Genomic DNA, 24,495 nt, shown 5'->3' with positions numbered 1-24,495 from the left:
TCCTTATTTTGTATGCTAGGTATTTTCATTATAATGTGCCTTGGTATAGATCTGTTGTGGTTTTGTACATTTGGTGTCCTGTAAGCCTTTTTTATTTGATTTTACAATTTATTCTTCATGTTTGGAAAATTTTCTGATATTATTTCATTGAATAGATTGTTCATTAATTTGGTTTATAACTCTTTGCCTTCCTCTATCCCAATAATTCTTAAATTCAATCTTTTCATGTTAAGCCATAATTCTTTTTTAAAAAAATATTTATTTTTTAGTTGTAGTTGGACACAATATCTTTATTTCACTTACTTATTTTTATGTGGTACTAAGGATTGAACCTAGGGTCTAATACATGTGAGATGATGAGTGCTCTACTGCTGAGCCACAACCCAGCCCTAAACCATAATTCTTGAATGTTCTGCTACTGGTTTCTTACCATCTTCACTGTGTGGTCAACTTTATTTTCAAGATTGTATATTTTATCTTTATTGTCTATGGTTCTGTCTTCCACGTGATTTAATCTGTTGGTGATGCTTTCTATTGAATTTTTCATTTTGTTTATTGTTTCTTTCATTTCAGGATTTCTGGTTTTTTTTTGTTTGTTTGTTTGTTTAGAATCTCTATCTCCTTATTGAAGTAATCCTTTGCTTCCTGTATTTTCGTAGCTCTTTATCGAAATGATCTTTTACTACCTAAATTTGCTCTCTTATACCATCCTTTAATTTGCAGAACATTTTAATTATGTTCATCCTGAACTCCTTCAAGGACTTGACTCTATGCACTCACATGTTCTGATGTTTTCCCCATTCCAGCTGATGGAAAAAGAAATATATTCAGCATTGTGTGAGCTCTGGAGATGCTATGCAAACCTATACATTTTCAAGGAAAATCAAAGAGAGATATTGCCAACAACAGGTCACTACCAAATGATATGTAACATGATAGGTAATATGATGAACAACAGATTGTTCATTATGTAAAAATGAAATCATCTTGCAAGAAAGTTTGAAGGTGCAGAAAGTTATGAAGACCAAAGAAAGTGATAATTATGGGAACAAATCTAAATCAGATTGACTGTAAAAATAGAAAGGTATGCAACATAATAATGAATTGTAGGATTTAAATATTATAGAATCACAATATTTGACAAAATATATTAGGGATCAGAGAAATACAAACTAAAACTTTGGAGATAACATTGATCTTAATGATCACAGTAATTGAATGAATAATACCTGTAAAATCATTGACACATAGGTAAAAATATAATTCTGCACATCTTGGGCTTAGGGTTCTTATGAGTCATTAAATGGAAATGTAGACTAGGCAATTGAACATATATGTCTGGTGCAAAGAAAGACTTGTGCAAAAATATAAAACTATGAGATATCAACATATTTGTGAAGTAGCATATGAAATGACTTAGGGAGAGGCAACTAAAGGAGTGAGGACTAAAAGGGGGACCCTAAGTCTAAACCTTGAAGGCAGGACATCTAGAATTAAATTATGATGGACTAAATAATTCATGGCTACATTTTATTTAAGATAACTAAAGAAATCAAAATTATCTATAAATCAAAAAATCATGAAATAGCTTGTAATTTAGGGCAGAATGTCAAGACAAGATATGGTATAGGACTGGGCCCCAGAGATGAGCCATTAAGAAACATGTACCAGGCTGGGGTTGTGGCTCGGTGGTAGAGTGCTTGCTTCACATGTGCAAGTCCCTAGGTTTGATCCTCAGCACCAAATAAAAATAAATAAGTGAAATAAAGGTATGGTGTTCAACTACAACTAAAAAATAAATATTAAAAAAAAGGAAACATGTACCAATCCTGGGGAGACAAATGATAAACTAAACTGCACTTTTAGTAGTCTTGCTGGGCTGAAGGAACTAGGATTTTGGAATATGAGGATTAGCCCCCAAGGATGGCCACCTGCCTCCCAACTTTGGACATGCCTTGAAGTTCTATCATCTGAAAGGATATGGATTGCGGTCGTCTCTCACACCAGGTGATGGTGCAGAAAATTAGAGTCCACTCCTGCTCTGCTAACCAATTTGAGCACCTGGTGTAACCAAAAGCCCTGCCCTCGTCCTCAACGCCAATCCAGTAACAAAGACAAGATCTTGAGAAAAGGGAAAAAGAAGGTTTATTGCTTTGTTAGCAAAGAAGAAACACAGGGACTCCTGTCCCAAAGGTTGTGATTCTGCCTGTCTGTAGAAACAGGGGGCTTTTATAAAGGTGATTTAGAGAGAGCAAGATTAGGGAGGAGATCAGAAAGGAGAAGTTTAGAGAAAAGAAGATCAGGAAGGAGAAGTTTAGGGAAAAGAAGATTGGGAAAAAGGAAAAAAAAAAAACCATGTAAGTTTCAAAGGTACAAGGGGTATAGTCAAAGCATCAGTGAATCCCTGTTACACTAGCAGATACAAATCAGTCTTCTCTGGAGGAAGTTAACATCATGACAGCTCTCGAATGATGTCTATAAAGTAATTTCAAGCACTATGTCCTGAACTCAAAGATAAAGAGGCTCACAAGGAGACAAGAAGCCCGTGAGTCAGAAATTGGAATTGTCAGACGCAAACTGTATAAAACAATTGTGATACCTGTGTTCAAGGGACAGAATCAAGCTTGCAAATTGCAGCAGAGGACTGTGAACTATAAAAATTAAAAAGCACCGTAGATTTGAGGGAAAATAAGAAAGTTCAAAAGTGATAAAACATTGGATTTTAAAAAATGGGATCAATAGATTAGTCACAACTGAGAGAAAATTGGGTGGCTAAAATAACATAAAATTCAGGAAAAACTATCCAGAATGAAGCAAAGAATAATTTAATAATGGATAATATAAAGACTAGGTAGAGTGGTAGCTCAGGGTGCTTGGCTAGCATGTATGAGGCCCCAGGTTCAATTCCCACCCCCCAAAACGTTATATAGTATATAAGGGTAAGAGATATACTAGATACAATAAGAAGGTCTAATGTGTTTAATTGAAATGTTATGGAAAAAAAATGGATCTGAGACAATATTTTGAAGATATAATGTCTGATAGTCCATTGATTCAAGAATGATATATTTATGGGCTGGCATTGTGGCTCAGTGGTAGCCCGCTCGCCTAGCAAGTGTGAGGCCCTGGGTTCGATCCTCAGCACCACATAAAAACAAATAAAGGTATTGCGTCCAACTAAAACTAAAAAATAAATATTAAAAAAGAATAATATATTTATTCTGCTATAAAGCCCATGCAGAATAAAAATAAAATAAATACATCAAAGTAAAGCTTTAGTAGATCAAGACAAAGAGCAAAGTCTAAGATAACCAGAAAAAAGGTTAACTTTGAAGAAGCTACAGTTAAACTTAAAATAGGCTTCTCAGTGATGGCAGAGGCTTCAACAGACTGTGACTTACACCTTCAAGAAGTACAGGGAAATACTGCCACTCTAGAAATACTTCAGTAGTGAGAGCCAATCCTTAAGTTTCAAGAAAAATCAAAGTGAGATATTTCCAACAATAGGTAACTACCAAATGATATTCTGGAAGTTGTTCATCATGTAAAAAAATTAATAATCTTGCAAGAAAGATAAGAGGTGCAGAAAGTCATGAAGACCAAAGAAAGTGATAATTATGATGAGAACAAATCTAAATCACATTGACTGTGAAAATAGCGGGGTATGCAATGTAATAATGTTTTGTGAGATTTAAATGTTATAGGCCTGGGTTGTAGCTCAGTGGTGGAGTGCTTGCCTAGCATGTATGAGACACTAGGTTTGATTCTCAACACTGCATACAAATAAATAAACGTCCATTGACTACTAAATATTAAATAAAGAGACTGTCTAAAAAATGTTATAGAATCACAGTATTTGACATATAAGTGGTGAGAGTATAGGTATATGTGTCAAATGTTGCTAACTCATTTATTTGAGATAAGATCTTTCATATTCCTTTATTTTCATATTCCTTTTCTTGGACAAGAGTTTGCTAACTATATTTTGATCTATTTTTTTCAGCCTTTCTATTGAATTTTAATTTCATAAAACATAATTTAAATTTTTAAGCACTCTTTCTTGCTTTTTTTTATAATATCATTTCCCTGATATAAGAATGCAGTATCATTTTTAGTTTCTGAATATATGAGGTTAAAAATATTTTCCCCCTATTTGATGATATCTTCATTCTTTATTATAATTTTAAAAATGTTTATCTTGGTCCTTCATATGTTACAGGTTTTCCTCAAATATTTGGCATTTCTTGGTTATCAATAAATATTTACAAATGCTGTAATATAAAAACTGAGCGTTAAGTCTGAGTAAAAGGGCGCTGCCCACTGCCAGGCAGGTATAGGCAGGTGGGGCCTATTAGTGTTAGAATGGGAAACATTCATTGCAGCTTGTCACACCAGCTACTCTAGTTCTCAACTAGTTCAATCTGTTTCTTTGCAGAACAAACTCTCTGCCCCTGTTTTTATCCTAGGACTTGAAAGACCTTCTAGATGCCTAAAGAGAGGCAGAGAGGAAGGTGGAGAGGTCTGTCCCAGAGAGACTTACAATTGCTCTCTTTTTATTTCACTTTTTTGCCTCCCTTGCCTTTGGCCTGAGTTCCTATCCTCTCTTGATTCTGCAAGGTAGAATCACTTGCTTGTTGATGCAGCCTAATCTGACAATAGGTTATGGTATAGCTCTTTGTCACTCAGCTAAATAGTCACACGTTCTCTGATTTCTATTTTTCAGACATTTGATGGAATAAATTGCTTGCAAATATGACCTCCCATTTTCTTGTTGTTTTGGGTTTGTACCTTTTTAATCCCTTTATTATCTTTAAGGTGATGTTGGTAATGATAAACACATGTGGCTAGCCTCATCTTTTAATGAAGGGGAAATTTAGTAAAAATATTTTCTGTATGAAAATCCTCTTAAATGTACATTTTTAAAAGAAAAAAATCCCTAAATCTCAGCTCTTTTTACATATTCTGCAAAATCAACTTAATGTTGAGATGTTTAAGAAATTTTGATTCAGTAGGTGGCACTCTTTCCTAATTTAACCCAATCCTAAATTAGCGTTTGAAGGGTTCAGAGTGGAAAGCTTTTATTATCTGTATGATTCATATAAATAAGTTTTCACAGTTTGGTCATTAACTTTAATCAATTGATTAAAAGTCAAGAAAGCCAAATGAGGTGGTACACACCTATAACCCCAGCAATTTGGGAGACTGAGGCAGGAAGATAGAAAGTTCAAGACCAACCTCAGCAATTTAGTGAGACCCATTCTCAAAATAAAATTTAAAAAGGGCTGGGGCCGGGCATGGTGGTGCACGCACGCCTGTAATCCCAGTGGCTTGGGAGGCTGAGGCAGGAGGATCAAGAGTTCAAAGCCAGCCTCAGCAAAAGTGAGACACTAAGCAATTCAGTGAGAACCCTGTCTTTAAATAAAATTCAAAATAGGGCTGGGGATGTGGCTCAGTGGTCGAGTGCCCCTCAATTCAATCCCCAGTATCAAAAGAAAAAAATCAAAAGGGCTAGGGATGTAGCTCAGTGTGAAAGCACCCTGGGTTCAGCCCCCAGTACAAAAAAAAAAAAAAATCAACTAAAATCTCAAATAATTTAAATTGATTAAAAACTAATTACAATCTCCAAATTATCTTTCCAAATTTCTAAAACATTAGCGTAATAGTGACTTATTGCTCTTATCAAAAGTTAAAAATATTTTAACTCTTATCAGGATCCCAGAGTACTAATGGCATTCAGATCCAAGTTGTCAAGTAAAAAAATCTGCTTTTAGTACATGGGGCAGTTTAATTTCATTCTCTTCTTTCTTCTTCTATGTGGTTATTTCTGAATACTTTCCAAATATATTAGTCTTTTAAAGCTACTAATAATTTTTTTTAAAGAGAGAGTGAAAGAGGAGAGAGAGAGAGAGAGAGAGAGAGAGAGAGAGAGAGAGAGAGAGAGAGAGAGAGAGAATTTTTTTAATATTTATTATTTTTTAGTTCTCAGCGGACACAACATCTTTGTTGGTATGTGGTGCTGAGGATCGAACCCGGGACGCACGCATGCCAGGCGAGCGGGCTACCGCTTGAGCCACATCCCCAGCCCGCTACTAATAATTTTTAAACAAAGCACAGTCTCTGCAATCCTGTAATCCCAAATCACAGACAAGATACACTTTATGCAATTAAATTAATACTAAGGCAGCTGAGTGAAACTCTTAATGTTTCTGGAAAATTCTGCATGACCTATAAATAATGAAAAGCAAATACACAGAAGCATATTTACTTCCTATTTTGAATTTGCAAAAAGTCAAGCAGTATATAAATCACACTTGAAATTAGAATACTTCCAATTTCCACATAACTTAATTAATTCTCAAGCAAAACAAAATTTTAGAACTATAAAGGACTTTGGAGAGGCTATCCAGTTTAACTTTTTAACAATCAGAAACTTGTGGATGTTTTCCTTGTTGCTGACAAAGTTGAACACTTCAGAAATTATGAATTTCAAAAATAGTATTGTGAAATCATTCCAGAAGAATTAAAGCAATAATGTAAAATTTCAATGGTAAGTCTGTGATTAACTTAGACTATAAAAATATTTGTGATTAACAATAAGTTATTTTCTGAGAGTGATTTCTCAGTTGGTACTCCTCAATTGTGATTCTAGCCATATATCGCCAATGATTGATGATGGCTTTCTCTTTCATCTTTCTAGTTTTTTTATTATTATTTTAAATAAACAACTTGTAGTGGACATATAATACCTTTATTTTTATTTGCTAGTTTTATGTGGTGCTGAGGATTGAACCCAGTGCCTCATGCGTGCAAGGCAAGCGCTCTGCCACTGAGCCACAACCCCAGCCCCCTAGTTTTATTTTTAAAATATACTTTCATATAATTAGATGGCCTCAAACATGCCTATAACTTGACCTAATAACCAGAAACATTTTAGGATACCTAAGATTTCAAATGGTCATCTGCAAAATTCCAGAAATTCTGTGCCCCTCATTAGACCATAATTTGTTACCTCAGTTATTCAGGAACTGAGCCCCACAGATAGCACATTGATAATTTAAATATATTTTGAAGGTTGCATTCCAAATAAATTAGAGAATCATAGAGTTTGATAAATATTCATCAAAATTGTATATTGAAATTATCCTCATACCAAATAGCTCCTCACATTTTTCAAATCTATGATTCCACTGACTTTGAAACAGTTTAAAAGAAATAAAGGCTATTGACTACCTTTTCCCTCTGTCTCTCCCTCTTTGTACAATAAAGATTATACGGTACTATACATAGTTCATAAGCTAAACATCATCTCTGTTTACAGTAATGTAAACTGAAATCACATTTATATATAAACAAAATTTTAACAAGGAGCTGAGCTACTTTAACCAAATGAACAGTTATGGAATTGATTGAATTATTTCAGTTTCAATTTTCAGTGATATCTTTGTACATCAATAAGAAAGCAAAATATGAATTGCTAAGTATTCTCACTAGTACATCTCTGAGAATCCTTTTAATTCTTTCCAAAGCAGAGGAAATAGTTTAGTAAATACTTTCAATGAGTATTTCCCTCTCTCATTGCATTAAATCTTCAAACTTTGCTTGGTTTTCTTCAATTTGCTTCCTTTTTTCACAAAGCTGATTGCACAATTAATTACTCTCTATTGCAAAGTTTATGCAGTTGTGAAATATGCAATGGATTGTGTGCATCCCAGTCTTTCCTTCTGACTTTGATAATTTGTAGAAGTTTTCTTTTTTTCCTATTTATTTTAGGTGATTCATTAATTCAGTTTAGTATTTCCATTTTTAGATATAACTTCTCAGATCCCTGCTTGGCAGATAGTTAGTCACTGCTGGCCCATCTATGCAGGCCAATTTAGTAATCTTTATTTTATTGCAGTTTCAGGAAAGCAGAATTTGCCTTGAGTATATTTGAATAATCCTGATCTTTCCACAAGTAACTAAAGTTAATTTTCAGAGATTTCAAGTGATTGTATTAAGATTAAGAATTTATTAATGGGTGTGGTGGCACTGCCTATAATCCCAGTGGTTCAGGAGTCTGAGGCAGGGGGATCACAAATTCAAAGCCAGCCTCAGCAAAATCAAGGTCCTAAATATCTAGGTACAAAAAAAAAAATTGTGGTTTCTTTTTTTGGGGGGAGTGGGGAGAGGGTACCAGGGATTGAAATCAAGGGCACCTGACCACTGAGCCACATCCCCAGCCCTATTTTGATTTTATTTAGAGACAAGGCCTCATTAAGTTGCTTTGTACCTCGAAGTTGCCGAGGCTGGCTTTGAACTTGTAGTTCTCCTGCCTTAACCTCCTGAGCTTCTGGGATTACAGCCACCATGGCTGGCAAATTTGTGGTTTCTTAGTGGCAAAATTGAGAATGGAATCCCAATCTCCTTCAGTACGTATGGTTCAATAAATATTTATTGAATGCTATTTTTCTGCCAAATAGATAAAGATATTTTCTTTGATTTTAGTGCTTCGGAAGAGACAGGTGTGTATGTAAATAAGTATAATACTTATAGTAGAAGTGTACACATATATTGAAGAGAAGTATACAGAAATGGAAGTAATTATTTCAGGAAGGGGGAAAGAGGCAAGGAAATGCCCCTGGGAAGACTTAGAGGAATGGGTAAGTTTATTAAGCAGGGCTGAGGCTGTAGCTTGGAGCACTTTCCTTGCCTGGGGGAGGGGAGCTTGGGTTCAAATCACTAGTACCCAAAACAACAACAACAACAACAACAACATCAAAACTTTTTAAGCAGATGATACATGGATGAAATGTAAAGGAAAGGGGAAGGTATTTTGAGACAAAAGGGACAGTAGGTGCAAAGGCAGAGCAATGGAAAAAAAAGAGACACATATCTAGCAGAGAGGGTGAAACTTGAATCCTCTTGGTATGTTGAAGGAAAATATCCAATAGAAAAAGAAAGGTAAAAGATAACGGAAATAAAAGTAGGCTTACCTGAGTGAGCAGTGAGATTGAAAGTTCAGATGAAAAAATTAGCTTTGAATAGAAGAGATATCCCTTCTTCTGAAATAGGTAAGAAGGGATTGTACAAACAGAATTTGGTTTGTTAGCTTCCAAGGGCAAATCCAAGGGTTGTATTGGAATAATACTTTAAAAAAATTAGACAAGTAAGAGTTTGAGAAGTCCACTGAAGTCTAAGCAGGGCAGGGGCAGGATGGTGGGAAGAGGTGGTATGAAATGACCCTGGAATATTCTGGATTTTGAAATACTTTATTTGCTAAACTGAGGATTTAGGACTTTAACCTGAAGGTGATGGAGGGTCACTGAATGATAAACAATTTGGTATCTCAGTTTCTGCCACACCCTCACAGTGGTTTAAGTTTGAATTAATGGTGGTGTGACCAAAAGAAGCATAGCAATCAGGAAACAATTATATGTGATTGCTATCTCCCACCCCCTTGCAATCTCAATCCACCCCTTTTCTGCTCTGGATCTACTGCCTTATATTTGTTGTTTTGTCTGCCATTATGTCAATAACTATTGTAATTTTTTATCATTCTCTGCTGAGTTATTAACAAACCTTCTCTCTAGGTAGATGGTCCTATCTCATGTTTCAGAGGAAATCAAGATCTTTAAGGGAGTAAACTCTTGATTTCTTCCCCACTGATACCATACCTGAAGCTAACAAATCTAATTCTGTTTGTACAATCACTTCTTCCTTCATATTCACTAGCTCTTCTACTATCCAAGGCAAATTCTTCCATATGATCTTTGAATCTCATTTCCTCTGCTCCTACAGGAATTTTTTTTACAGTGAGCATCCCTATATTTACCTCTCTTCTTCTACTCATTCTTTCACTTTAACATGACAAGAGGATTTAAGTATCACTCTTCTTGACTCAAAGTTCTCGTAGGTATGTCCCCCTTTTTCATTTACTACCAATTGCACAGAATGGTACTAGTCCTTGACTGACTACACTGTTTATTTCTTTCTATACTAGGACTTCTCAACTGAGATATTACTGACATTTTGGTCCAGCTGATTCTTTGTTGTGGGGCACTGTTATATTCATTGTGGAATATTTAGCACATTCCTTTAGATATCAGCAGCATTTCCTTGGTTGTGATAACTAAAAATATTTCCAGTTTGTCAAACAATCCCTGGGAATCAAAATCACCCCTAGCTGAGAAACCCTGTTTTAAAATATTTAAGACAATGAATGTGCTCTTGTTTACACATATCCTTATTGATAAATTAATAGATATTTCATGAGTGTTTGGTTACCCAATTCACTGTTGAAACTCTTTCCCCCTTTGACTTATTTTCTGTATCTCTTTGTTGTTGTTATTTTTTTTCCCTCTTGTTCTGGCCCATCATCCATCTCCTCCTGGAATTTATTTTCATTCTAAACCTATAAAATATAAGACTTCTCTGGGTAACTGTCTCCTTTTACTATACTTTGGGTGACCTCATAAAAATTATTGCTTCAATTATCACATGTAAGGTAAAGGAGTCTAAATCTCTAGCTTTAATCCAGTGCTCCCTCCTGACCTCCAGACCCATATGTCCAACAACCTGCTGGAATCTCCACTTTGGGAAAATCAAATTATACTTGTCCAAAAAAGACAGGTCCCATCTCCAATCTAAAGTCCCATGAACCCCACAAGTTGAGTTTTGCCATACATTCTTTTTCTTGAATGGCATCACCACTCCACTATTTACCTGTCATCATAAATCTGGAAGCCTCTGACATTCTTTCTCCTTCTCCATATATACAATTGGTCATCCAGTATTCCTATTTTTTTGTATCTTTCTGTTTCTTCTCATTCTCCTTTCTACAATCCTCATAAATTTTATCTATCATTCATTTGGTCTCCCTCCACTATTCTTGCCCGGCTCTGACCCGTCTCCTATTCTGCTTATATAATGGCATCTGTAATAGTCATATTTGATTGTTATTGCTGATTCATTTCTTTAATGACTTTTCATAGTTTTAAGTAAAAAAAGTTAACTTCTTTCCCTAAGCCAAAAAAAGCCTTATTTGATCCATTTATATCTGATTTTCTTCCCTCATTTCTTGATTTTTCCACATATGACACATTCAGTAGATTTTCATAGATAATTTCACTCATGCTTTTTCAGATACAGAAGATCATATCTTAGCATATATTGATCTTTCTGCCTAGAATATTATTTTTCTTTTGATTTTATTTAACTGCCCTCTCTCATGATGGAAAATTTAGTTCAAACATCACTTCCTGTAGATTTGTCTATAGTGTACCATCTTTGTGTTCTCTGAGAAAGAACTACCACGTCATCTTAACCCTTCCACATTATAGTGTAAATAATGGATTTACTTTCTGGATTTTGTAAAAACACTGGAAGTAGGGTGGCTATACTATATTTAGTACTTTCTGGGTCTCACATAATGTCTAACACAGTAAGTGCTTGATAAATGTTTACTGAACAAATAAACATTAAAGATACTAAAAGGCCTGGATGGATGAAGAATATGTGGAGGAACAGAGGGATTTGATGTATTTCAGAGGCAAAATTGGAAGGGTTTTATTGATTGATTAGAGGTAGGAAGCAGGAAAGAAAAGTCATAGATGACTTTTGGATTTCTAGTTTGGATAACCTGGTGCTATTGACTGAGACAGGAAAGAATAAGTTTAATAAAGAATAAGTTTAATAAGTTTTAGGATAGGATGTAAATGCAATAAATCTATATTTATTCATATCCATATACTTATGGGTAGGAAGTATTAGAAATGGCTAAGCTCAATAGATATATAAGGTGAGCTACAAATATGATTAATCTTCTAGTAGCCATATTATTTTTAAAAAAAAACAAGTGAAATTAATTTTGACAATATTTTTTTATTTAATCCTGGCTTTCAACTCTACTATTAGTATTTTGGGCCAGGGAATTCTTTGTTGTGGAGGCTTATCATGTAAGGGTAGAATGTTTTGCAGCATATCTGGCCTTTATCAAATTGATGTTCATAGCTACCCCATCATCCTTGAGTTGTGGCAATCAAAAATATGGCCAAATGTCATTAAACGTCCCCTGGGGAGTGGGGAGGAATAATCCCATCTTGAGAAAACTAATTTAACTCAATACATTCCAAATATTATTTCAAGATGTAATCAATATTAAATGGCATTAAAAATTTCATAATTCTTTTAGTGTACCTTTTATAATTGAATAAACTTTTCACTTAAGGTGAAAATAAAGGGGCCAAAGTATCCAATATTTGGCTCTTACCCTCTAAGTCAGCCTGAACCTCGGACAGGGGAAAAAGCTTTGCAACTCCCGGCCACATAACCTCCCGATAAGGGAGATTAATGAGACCAATGGAGAACAGAAAGCCAATGAGTGTACATGCTGCAAAACAGGAGGATCTTAAGTGAAAAGGATGATGGGGTAGCTATGAACATCAATTTGATTCTTGGGGAACCCGTGAGCAGCATTTTAGCTCTGTTAGTGTCATCTGCATTAGGATGGGTCAAGGTCTTGGTGACCATATGGCTTCCCTTGGAAGCATCAGGCATGTCTCCTTTTTAAATGACCCTCCTGTTTTGCAGCATGTACACTCATTGACTTTCTGTCCTCTTATTGAGGACACAAGTCAAGAACTTTATGAAAAAAGGCTAGAATTGGAAATAAGGCTTGAGAGGTCATTAGGCTCTAGCAGTTAAAATCATGAAAATAGATGATACAGGTGAAATATGATATTTAGAGTGAGACCACAAGAGGATTGAGGAAAATCCTGGTCCAATGTGCTTCCAGTTTCCCCTTGTTTATAAATTTAAAATATTTTCTTCATTGAATAATATGGAGAACATAAGTGAACAGAAGAGTACTGAGAAAGATAAGCTGATGCAAAAGGAGAGAATTAATGTTTATGGAATGTGAAATTGGTAAGCAATGTTTGGAGCATTATATAAATTGTTACATGAGATAAGAACATTTTGAGGCAAATAATGTTATCCCGATTTATTGGAGATTTATGAAAGTTTAATAAATCAGACAGCTGCTAAGGGATATCACTGAGTTTTTGAAGGGAAGTCTGTCTGACTTATGTCAGAATATATGTACCGTCCCTACAACGTCCTGGTGGACATAACGAAACGTTTGCTATTTAACTGATTTTCATAATATAATTAAGAAGCCTCCTACGACTGTACAGCCAGAGTTCCCAGGATATTTATTACCACCTTTAACTCAATTTCGGAAGTAAATTCACAACACTGAGATGTGATCTTCATGTCATTAGCGCGTAATGATGATTTGGGTTTCATTCATTGTGAAAGACATTAAACCATGTTTTTGTTGTAAGTGTACGTTAGTTAATTTTGTAGTTGTAATTTTTAGTTAGGAAAAACTTAAATCAAGATACAGTCAAAATTATGCTGAAATACTGAACGCATAATCGTTTAAGAAAATAAAATAATGAGCTTTGTAACATCAGTTGGTTTCAACAGATTGTTAAAACGACTACAAAGGGGCAGGGCCGGGGAAAGGGGGCGTGGCCGTCAGAAACAATCTGAGCAAGCGCAGAAAGAAACAGCTGTTAATGGAGGCGTGAAGGCTGGTGCGCTGTTGCTTTCCGAACTGTCGTAAAGGCCCCCAAGTGTCGCGCTCGCCCTGTAGGAGAGGGATTGGTTAGGCGGCGGCGGCGGCAGCAGGGTAGGAGAGCGGCATCGGCGACGGTGATGGTGGCGAGGTGTTCTGTGTGAGCAGCATAGAAACACCCGTAGTTTCGGAGAGGAAGTTCCTGTGGGATAACATTAAGCACTCGGAACCCAAGCTGGGTTAGCCTGGGCCGAATCCAGACGCTGCCGCACGTATAGTTCTGGTGGCGGTGACAGACGCTGCGCTTGACTACAAGGGCCTCTCAGGCTGAGTTCTGAGGCGCAGATCACTGGCTCTCGACGCATCCTCTTCCCCTCCTTACCTTTCCTGTCTTCCTTCCTGGATCTGTGCTTCCCGGACCCTGGGAAGAGGGTGGCTAATGATTAAGGTGAGGGAAACAGGGGGGAGGGGAGCGGCTGAGGCCGCGCGTGCGCGCAACGGGGGAGGGGCCGGCCCGGAGGGGAGAAAGAGGAAGGGCTGCGGCCGCGGAAGACTGGGGTCGGCGACCGGCCGCTGCCTGCTGTCTCCGTAGTGACTCAGGGTCCCGTCTCAGCAGAAGATTTAATTGTGTTTGGGTAAAGCTTTTGCCTCCCGACACACCCACAGCCTACAGTGCTGGGTTGGGGGCGACGGGATTTCTTTCCTCGTTCGCCTCTCGCTAGTCTCGGGATGGGGGCTGAGGACTGAGGCGTGGGAGTTCGATTTGACAATGGAGTGATGAAGGTAACCCGGACCCGGGGACTTGGAGGGCGCTAGGTCAATCCTGACGGTTAGGGAGTTGCCTTCTTCTATGATCAAGGAAACGTAGTCGGCCGAACAGCAGAGAGATAGACGCGTCAGATTTTGTGTGGAGTTGGTTTGTTGGTCATTAAAAAAAGAAAAATATTTCTAGTATTGCCTAAAATCAGTCAGTAGCAGTGCCGTTGTGGGAATATTTGTTCTGTACTGCAGCAGTAAAGGTTTGCCCCCATAGTTCTTAAATAGGTTATAGTAGCGCCTTACAGATATTTCTTAACGCAAGTGTAAGTTTTAGCGTTTAAAAAAATACCAGGAAGTGTAAGATATTCATTTAATTTGTTCATGTTTGTGGTGTGGGGTGACTCCATTGTATTGTTGTAAGCTTTCCTGTTTCTTGATTTATATGCAGTATGAATTTAGTACTCTGAGTAGTAATGTGCAAGCGGACATAGACTTCCTTGTAGGAGTTCTTACAGATGTTGAACCTGATAATCCAAACTTTATTTCATTTGGTTTTATTTTTCTCTTATTTTAAGGATTTCTACAACCAAAAAGAACAGACTGAGAAAAAGATAAGCTAAGGTTCCATTTCCTTTCCCATTGTGTGTGTGTACGTGTGTGTGTCATTGCTTGCAAAAGCTTGAATGTGATTTTGAGATTATATAGAAATTCTTTCCGTAATACTGGTTTTACTTAGTTTTTTTTTTGTGTGTGTGTGTGTGTGAAGATCTCCGTTTGATAGTTTGTTACCTTGTATTTTTTAGTAAAAATGTTCATGTCAGTTGAATAACTGTTAAACAATAATTTTTGGTTACATCTGTGAGGCAAAAGAAATGAGAAGGAAGCTCTTTTATTCTGAAAATAATTTAAATTTATTTAAGCTTTGAATTATTTTACTTTGATCAATCTTACCATTTAACCTTGAACAAATGACTTTATCATCTATTGCTCATTTGTTTGACACTTATGATTTACAGTATTAGTCAGGAATTAGCCAGGGTGTTCATGAATTGGTCTGAACAATATTTTAGAAACAATTATGAAGAGTCTCCTTGATTATCAGAGGTACTAGCTTATGTGTGTGGATCCTTCTGTCTCTTTCCCTTTTGGTTGCTGTGTGTTGGTCCCTGTTTGTTTCTAGTTGTTTCACTAGAAATAGAGTTGATTTCTTTTTCTTTTCCTTCTTTTCTTTCTTTCTTTTTTTTTTTTTTTTTGCTTTGGGGGTCTTGCTGTATTGTCCAGGCTGGTCTCGAACTCCTGGGTGCAACCCATTCTTCTACTTCAGACTCCCCGACTACAGTTGTGTACCACTGTACCCTGGCTTAGAGTTGGTTTGAAGAAAGGTATAGTAAAAATAATCTCATTTCAGTGAAAAATGTTAATTTCACTTTGGTACTGTATTTCTACACATAACTGAAACACAGCTGTATTGATCTTTAAAGTAAGAAAACAGCAGATTAAGTGTATAAAGCAAAGAAATAGTCATTTTGGATACTCCTAAGAAGTTATTTTTATTTTCAAATAAAAACTGAAGTAAAAAAACTCACAAAATTATAAATCCTTTAGATTGCTAGACATTCCTTTTATTTTTGTTAGACGGATTTTGGTATCATGATTTACTTAAATATTTATATGTGCCCCTGTTTTGACCCCCAACCTTATGCTAGGACTTCAATAGGTAGAAAGATGACAGTACAAAAAATGATAGTAATTAAAATATGCTATAAATTGACATTAACTTTGGGAGTGACATTGTCTTATGAAAGTGTAGAACTAGGGCTGGGGTGGTAGCTCAGTGGTAGAGTGCTTGTCTCGCATGTGTGAAACACTGGGTTCAATCCTCAGCACCACATAAAAATAATAAATAAGATATTGTGCCCATCTACAGCTAAAAATAAAAAAAGTATAGAACTAGAGACAGAAATCAGAATTTTTTATTCATTTTTGAGATCTAGAGTTTAGATTTAGGTTTGCTTGCTATACATTGGATCTTTTGAGTTTATTGTTAAAGCTTTCTTGGTCTTCATAGCTTTCTCAGTTGTTGAAAAGTATAGGACAGGTAATTCTGGTTTATTCTAGATCCCAAATTTAATGACTTGTATTTTAGGTGTTTGGGTTATTTAATCATGATCAAATTACCAGAAAGAAATAATATCTATCTCCCCATCTAATCCCTCCCAGTCATAGAGGTTTATTTAGGAAAGTTGATACATATTCAAGGGAGAATGGAGGTGATCTGGAGAGAAAGGCCTTTGGGGTAAAGCAAGAAATATGCTTTCAAGGGAGAATGTGGGCTATCTCTAGAGGGAGAGACAGCCTGTATATATTTTACATATGTATAAAACCTATGATGAAGCTATGTTTGTTGTTCTAGGTAGTAACTGTTTTTAGATCATTGTGAATAATTTTTCTTTCAGAAACCTGTAATTATTGTTTTAAAGTCTAGAATTACATTTGAGTGTCTGACACCTCTGTTCTTTCTTAAATCCCATAGATTTTTGGTAACAGCTTGCCCAGGTTGCTACAGGTACTCAATTTATACCATTAGATGAAGAGAGCTACAGATGTTTAAAACCAAATGCTTTCCTGAATTTGCATTTTAAATTGAGATACTATGCTTTTATGTCTCTCAGTAAGTATTTATTTAGTATCTCATATTCTAGGCACTGTCATTGGTCTTCAGTAGAAAGGCACTCTGCCTTCATGGAGTAGACATTCTTTTGGGCAGAAACAAAATACACAGAATAGTTTCAGGTGGTGGTAAGTGCCAAGAAGAAAGTAAGATCACAAAATAAATAATGAATGGAAGATGGGGTTCTACTATGAATTGAGTAGTGAAGGTGGCCATTTTTCAGGGGTAATAATTTTGATTTTTGACTGGAAAGAGTCAGCTGTAGTGACAGTCTAGAGGAAGAGGGCTGTAGATGACAGAAACAGCAGATACATTAGATTGGATTATTCTGGAGAATTTTCAAGTGTAAATTAATTGCTTGGTTTGTCTTTTAGACTTTTCATAATTGTAGATATAAATAGATTAAAATTATTTTATGTGTAGCAAACTGATATAAATTGGCCTTATTTAAATCCAGACTCAAACCAATTGTAAAAAGTCATTTTTGAAACACTTGGCGGACTCTATATGTGAATGGTATTAGATGATATCAAGGTGTTATTGTGTATTTTTTGATAAGGCTGTTAATGACATCATATTTTGTAAGAAAATGCCCACTTTTTTTTTTTTTAGAGATGGAAATGGAGGCATGAAGGAGAAAAATGGTAAATGTCTAGTATTCGTTTAAAAATAAATACTTTTGTGCAAAAAAACTGGGGATGAGCTAGATGAAACAAATAATGACAATATTTTTTTTTTTAAGAGAGAGGGAGAGAAGGAGAGAGAGAGGGAGAGAGAGAGAGAGAGAGAGAGGGAATTTTTAATATTTATTTTTTTAGTTATTGGCGGACACAACATCTTTGTTGGTATGTGGTGCTGAGGATCGAACCCGGGCCACACGCATGCCAGGCAAGCGCGCTACTGCTTGAGCCACATCCCCAGCCCCCGACAATATTTTTTTTTAACTGGGGATTTAACCCAGTTGTGCTTTACCACTGGGCTACATCCTCGGCCCTTTTTTATGTTTTATTTAGAGACAGGGTCTCACTGAGTTGCTTAGGACATTGCTAAGTTGCTGAGGCTGGCCTTGAACTTGGATCTTCCTGTCAGACTCCTGAGTTGCTGGGATTACAGGCATATACCACTGCCCTCAGCTTATTCCAAGTAATATTTTGAATTTATTAGTGAATCAATTGCTATTCATAAATTGTTTTAAAAGTCCATATCAAAAGGCTTAAAATGGGGGCTGGGGCTGTAGCTCAGTGGCAGAGCACTTGCCTGTCATGTGTGAGGCACTGAGTTTGATCCTCAGCACCATATATAAATAAATAAATAATAAAGGTACATCAACAATTAAAAGATATTTTTTTAAAAAGGCTTAAAATGAAAAACATAATTCCCCCCATGCTATTATTCTTTTAATTCCCTAGTTCTCCATGAGTGGAAACATGCCTTTTAAAAACTATTTTTCTAGGGGCAGGGAATATAGCTCAGTGGTACAGCACTTGCCTATAGCCCTAGGCCCTGGGTTTGATCCCTAGCACCTCGTACTGTATTTCTATTTGGAAGGCAGAAGTGCTGGGAATTGAACAGAAGGGCTCACATCCTCACATGCTAGGGATGCACTCTACCAGTGAGCTCTCCACCCTTAGCCCCTACCTTCATATTTCTTAGTAGTATGCTTCCTCCTCCTTTTTTTTTTCCCCACTTGGGATCTTGCTTTGTTGTCTATTTACTTTTGATATCAGTTTACATTTCTAATTTTTTAAAGAATTTTTTTTAAAAGAAAAGAAGGTACCAAATTTTCAAAATGGAAAGAATGTACAGGGAAAAATGAAGCTCCTTGCCATCTTTATCTTTCTACTATCCAGTTCTTTATCCTAGAGATATATTTTCTCTTAATATTTTGTATGTGTATTCAGATCAGCAGTTCTAAAATTATAGTCTGTGGACTCTTGAGGAGATCCTGGAATGTTTTAGGAAGTTTTCCAGGTTGAAAGTATTTCATAATACTACTCAGTTCTTATTTACTGTGTAACTGTTGTCAACATTAGTTGACCATTTGCACTGATGGTGCAAAAGCAGCTGTGGTATGAATCAAGATACTGGCAAAAGTGCACTCATTATTATACTCTTCAGTTATAAACGTAAACTATATGTTTGCCTTAAAAATGCCAGTTTCATTAAAAATGATCTTTATAAGCAGGAATATTAATTTTGTTAATTTTGAACCTTGTTCACAAGTCTTTTTAACATTCCTTTGGCAAAATGGAAAGGATGCTATAAAACACTTCTGCATTTCAAAGTATATTTGTCTTGAGGAAAAGAACTTGTGTGATGGAGTTGCCTTTCAAACAGCAAAGTATCACTTTTTTTCATGGAACATTTTTATTTGAAAGAATGGTAAATTTATAGTTATGTAAACTTGGGTATTTGCTCATTTTCTCAAAAGTAAGTGAGCCTGTCACTTCAAGGAATACAACAGACACAATTTATTGACTAGACAAAATTTATTTTTTGAAGCAAATATTACATTTTGGAAAACTTATCTACCACTATGAGCTTGGCAATTTCTTGGGTCTTTCTGATAAGATTCGAGGTGATAATAACAAATGTGTTTGTGTGTTTTGTTGTTAAATAAAATGTGTTCTTAGAAGATGTGCATAATTCAGTATTTTTGAATGACTAGTGCATAATATTACAAAACTATGGATAGGTGAAAGATTTATATAAAGTATAAGACAGAACAATAGATTTTTAATGAAATGGTATGAAAAGTTTTATTATTATAGTTTTGAATTATACATGGCAACTAACCTTTATGAACCTCTAGTCAAGTTTTGAAACTGGTCTCTCTTCCCAGTTCTTGGTGGTAAAATCATATTTAAATAAATGAACAAACACAGTTTTTACATATTTGGTGAATAGATTTATTTTGCAAGACGAGAGTCTACTTGAACACCTATGTTCTTTAATACAGAATACCTTAGTATTGCTTGAATTCACCATTTTATTTTTATAACCCATCTTCCTTCCATTCCTCTGATATGATTTTATTTTTATTGTTCACTTAAGGACTCATCTGTTAAACTTTGGTTTCATCTCTGGAATCAATAGTTATCCCTTCTGTCTTCACATAGTATTTAGCTAGTACTTTATCTTGTAGCAGTTACATTCTATTAGACCTTTAACATTCTCCTGCTGTGGAGTCCAAGTTTCTGGAAATGTCTGTGATAAATACTAGAAATTAGGGTTGAGTAATATAATAATCTTATATAAAAATAAAGTTATAGGGGCTGAATTATGAGCAAAACTCTTGAAACCATGCATTCAATTTTAAGAGACAGAGAGAGAGATAGGGAGAGATAGATACATCAAAGCTAGTAAATTATAAATCCAGTCTTTTGTTGTCAGGCCACAGGCAAGTTGTTTAACTTATGCAATCCTCAGTTCCCTGGAGAGAATAGTGTTTTGTTTTGTTTTGGGGTACCAGGGATTGAACTCAGGGGCACTCAACCACTGTACCCCATTCCCAACTCTTTTTTGTATTTTATTTAGAGACAGGTTCTCACTGAGGTGCTTAGTGCCTCGTTGTTGCTGAGGCTGGCTTTGGACTCTTGATCCTTCTGCCTCAGCCTCCAGAGCTACTGAGATTACAGGCATTCTCCTCTGCTTCTGGTGAGAATAGTTTTTTAGTAAGGATAACATGAAATAAAAACATGGCATACAATTCTTTATAGGCCCTGGACTACCTCTGAGCCCATTTCTCTTTCTTCCACTACCCCCATCCCCCAATCTATGTTAGACTTGTAATAGATCTTTCCTTACTTTTTCTTCTTCCAGTAAGTAAAACCCTCTCTAGAACTTTGGCTTTCCCTGTGGTTAGTTTTTCTTATGATTTAGTTTATTAGCTTGAGAGAAACTTGTTGATGATCAGCCTTTACCATTTATTTCCTTAAGAACACATATTTTTCTCCTTAATTATATTTTGAATGTTTGTGTCTACTCATTTGTATGAAATTTTCATGAAAACAAGGACTATTTTCTTTTTTTTTTGAATGGTAGAAGATAGAATTCAGGGATGCTCCAACACTGAGCTGAATTCCCATTTTTAAAATTTTATTTCTTTTATTTATTTATTTTTTTTTTAAAGAGAGAGTGAGAGAGGAGAGAGAGTGAGAGAGGAGAGAGAGAGAGAGAGAGAGAGAGAGAATTTTTAATATTTATTTTTAGTTCTCGGCGGACACAACATCTTTGTTGGTATGTGGTGCTGAGGATCGAACCCGGGCCGCACGCATGCCAGGCGAGCGCGCTACCGCTTGAGCCATATCCCCAGCCCTATTTCTTTTATTTTTGAGACAGAATCTTGCCAAGTTGCTGAGGCTGGCCTCAAGCTTGCAATTGGCCTGCCTCAGTCTCCTGAGAAGCTGGGATTTCACGTTTGTATCACTGTTTCCAGCTGAGTTCTAGATCTTGTTTGTAGCTTAGCCCCAGTACCTAGAATAGTGCCTAACTCATAGACTTGATATTTTTTAAATAAGACTGATAGCCTTGCACATGTTAGGCAAATGCTCTACTACTGACCTATATCCCCAGCTCCTATCTTCTAGATCCCTATTTTTGGTTCTTTTTTTTTTTTTTTTTTTTGGTACTAGGGATTGAATCCAGGGGGCACTTAACCACCAAGCCACATCCACAGCCCTTTTAAAAATATTTTATTAGAGATAGGATCTCATTGAATTGCTTAGGGTCTCACTAAGTTGCTGAGTCTGGGTTTGAACTTATGATCCTCCTGCCTAAAGCCTCCTGAGTCATTCACTGGGATTACAGGTGTGCACTATCGTGCTGGGCTATTTTTGGTTCTTGCTACAAGAATTTTCACTTTATGTTCCGATTACACTGGTCCAAGGAAGCAAAAATGGCATTTAATCACAAATAACCTTGGAAATCTTGAAGTTGCCTATAAAATATAAATTATAGACATACAGTCTCGTAATGTCCAACAGTTCAGTTTTTCCTTCAGCCTTGGAACAAATCACATTTTCATTGTTAAAAACCAGATGAAGTAGTGTGTTGGCCCATGATGTGGGGAAGCTAAATGGCACTAAACATTAGAGTCTGATGGCACAGGAAGATGCTCCTATCATGAGAGACATATGAGAAATGAGACCAACTAGAGGATAGCAAAATTTTATATTCTATTGTGCGAGATTTCAGGCATATAATTAGTGAGTAGAAGGGCAAACACATGTAGTTTAAATGGTTTAAATGTTTTCTTCTTCATGTAGTTGAGTTTATTCTATAGGTATGATTTCTATCCAGAGGTATTCTCCCCAGTTTTCAGTATGGTTTTAACTTCAGTCATTACAATGTTAGTATTTCTTCCTGTTTTCTCTTATAATTATGTTCTCTAATTAATATTATCTAGGTTACATATTTTGACTGACCTAAATCATATACACAGAACAAAAACAAATTTTATCTAAATAAGGTTATAGTACTTTTGAGAGAGATTGTTTCCTTGGGCAGTTTTGCTCCCCAAGGTAGAGCCTACATTAGGACAGGTATTCAGTTTTCTTGTTTTGTTTTGTTATTCTGACCTTTGCGTTGGCTTTAACAACTCAGGGGTTTGGTCTTCTAGAGGGATTTGATGTTTACTCAAATAAGAAGGTAGACTAGGGACTGAGGTTGTGGCTCAGAGGTAGAGCGTTCGCCTAGCACGTGCGAGGGCCTGGGTTCAAAAATAAATAAAATACAGATATTGTATGTCTAGTTACAACTAAAAAATAAACATTAGAAAAAAAGAAGAAGGTAGACTAATCTCTAATCTGAGGTGGGTGTTTCTAGAGAATAGAAGGTCTACCCTTTGGGGAGGGGGAGAAACTCAGGGGAACGAAGCTTTGTGGACTTTTTTTTTTGGCCTGGATTATTTCTAAAAAAACTGATTAGCTCTTCAACTTTAAAAGCAACAGTAGAGGGCTGGGGTTGTGGCTCAGCCGTAGAGCACTTGCCTAGCATGTGCAAGGCCCTCAGCACCACGTAAAAATAAATAAATAAAATAAAGGTATTGTGTCCAACTGTAAATACAAAGTAAATATTAAAAAAAATAGAAGCTATCATGTGCATGTATATTTTGTGTGCTCTTTACAACAACCCCCTTTCAGTAAATATTTCCATCTGTCAGCAAATCAATTTAGAGGGTTAGTAACCATCACAACAGCTATAGGATTGTAGGGATTTAAGTCAGTAAGTTTTGAGTTACCTGAGTAAAGAATTCCAGTATTCAGAAATTCACTATTTCTCTGTTGCTTTCTAAGGAAAACAGTAAGGTTTGTTTATTTAGTGGTACTAGGGCTTTTATGCATGCTGGGCAAGTGCTGTACCATTGAGCTACTTTTCCAGTCCAGGGAAGAGTATTTATTTTTAGTGGACATAGCCATTATCAAAAGAGAGAATAGAGCTGGGCATGCGCCACCAGTGACTGGGGAGGCTGAGGCAAGAGGATTGTGAGTTTGAGACCAGCCCAGCAACTTGTTGAGGTCTTGTGCAACTTTGAGACCTTGTCTCAAAAGAAAAAATAAAAAGGGCTGGTGATGTGGCTTAGTGATTAAGTGTCCCTGGGCTTAATCCCTCATATCAAAAAAAAAAAAAAAAAAAAAAAGAAAAAGAAAAAGAAAAGTGGGAGGCTGAGGCAGAAGGATCGCGAGTTCAAAGTCAGCCTCAGCAAAAGCAAGGCGCAAAACAACTCAGTGAGACCCTTCTCTAAATAAAATACAAAATAGGGCTGGAGATTTGGCTCAGTGGCTAAGTGCCTCTGAGTTAAATTCCCAGTAACACCTCCCACCCCCTCCCCCCCAAAAAAAAAACTTGGTGATTTTTTTATTTGGGTGGTAAAATTAGGGGGAATTTAATTTTTTTTTGTGCTTTTCTCTACATTCCTGATTTTCTGTAGTGAATTTATTTAAAAATCAACTAAATTGGGCTGGGGATGTGGTTCAAGCGGTAGCGCGCTCACATGCGCGGAGTGCTGGGTTCCATCCTTAGCACCACATAAAAATAAAGAGGTTGTGTCCACCGAAAACTAAAAATAAATATTAAAAATTCTCTCTGTCTCTCTCTCTCTCTCTCTCTCTCCTCTCTCACTCTCTCTTTAAAAAAAATCTCTCTCTTTCTCTCTTTTAAAAAATCAACTAAATTGATGCATAATTTATATAAATTATGAGGCACCTATTTACTGTGCAGTTTGGTGAGTTTTGACAAATGTATGCATCCATGTCACCTTATTTAGGAAGTAGAACTTTCCATTACCCTAGAAAGTTGTTTTTTGTTCTTTGACATCATTTCCTCCATTCCCAGGCAACCACTGATCTGATTTTTGATACAATAGATTAGTTGTAAAACTATATATGCTAGGCATTAATAAAAGGGGATGGGGGGGCTGGTTATGTATCTCATGGTAAAGTGCCCTTCAGTTAAGTCCTCAATATCTGAATAAATAAAAATAAAACTTATATATATATATATAAAA

At 36.1% G+C, this 24,495-nt stretch overlaps 1 protein-coding gene across 9 annotated transcripts in view; it reads left to right on the top strand.

Annotated features, from left to right (window-relative positions):
- The window catches only part of RNF111 (ring finger protein 111), a 127,932-nt gene that overhangs the window by 41,739 nt on the left and 61,698 nt on the right, over positions 1–24,495 (top strand). The window contains exons 1-3 of one of the 9 annotated variants that reach the window (XM_081291886.1): positions 13,612–14,006; positions 14,893–14,938; positions 15,599–15,699. The exons of 6 other annotated variants lie outside the window; for them this stretch is intronic. The gene's annotated coding sequence lies outside the window, so the exon portion shown is untranslated. Of the gene's footprint in view, positions 1–13,611; positions 14,007–14,094; positions 14,342–14,892; positions 14,939–15,598; positions 15,700–24,495 lie in introns of those variants that run through there. 2 more of the 9 variants (XM_081291884.1, XM_081291885.1) reach the window with 2 other exon arrangements.

The sequence above is a fragment of the Spermophilus citellus genome (assembly GCF_964194105.1).
Source record: "Spermophilus citellus genome assembly, chromosome: 4".
Classification (NCBI taxonomy): domain Eukaryota; kingdom Metazoa; phylum Chordata; class Mammalia; order Rodentia; family Sciuridae; genus Spermophilus; species Spermophilus citellus.
This window is presented reverse-complemented; position numbering and strand designations above follow the sequence as displayed.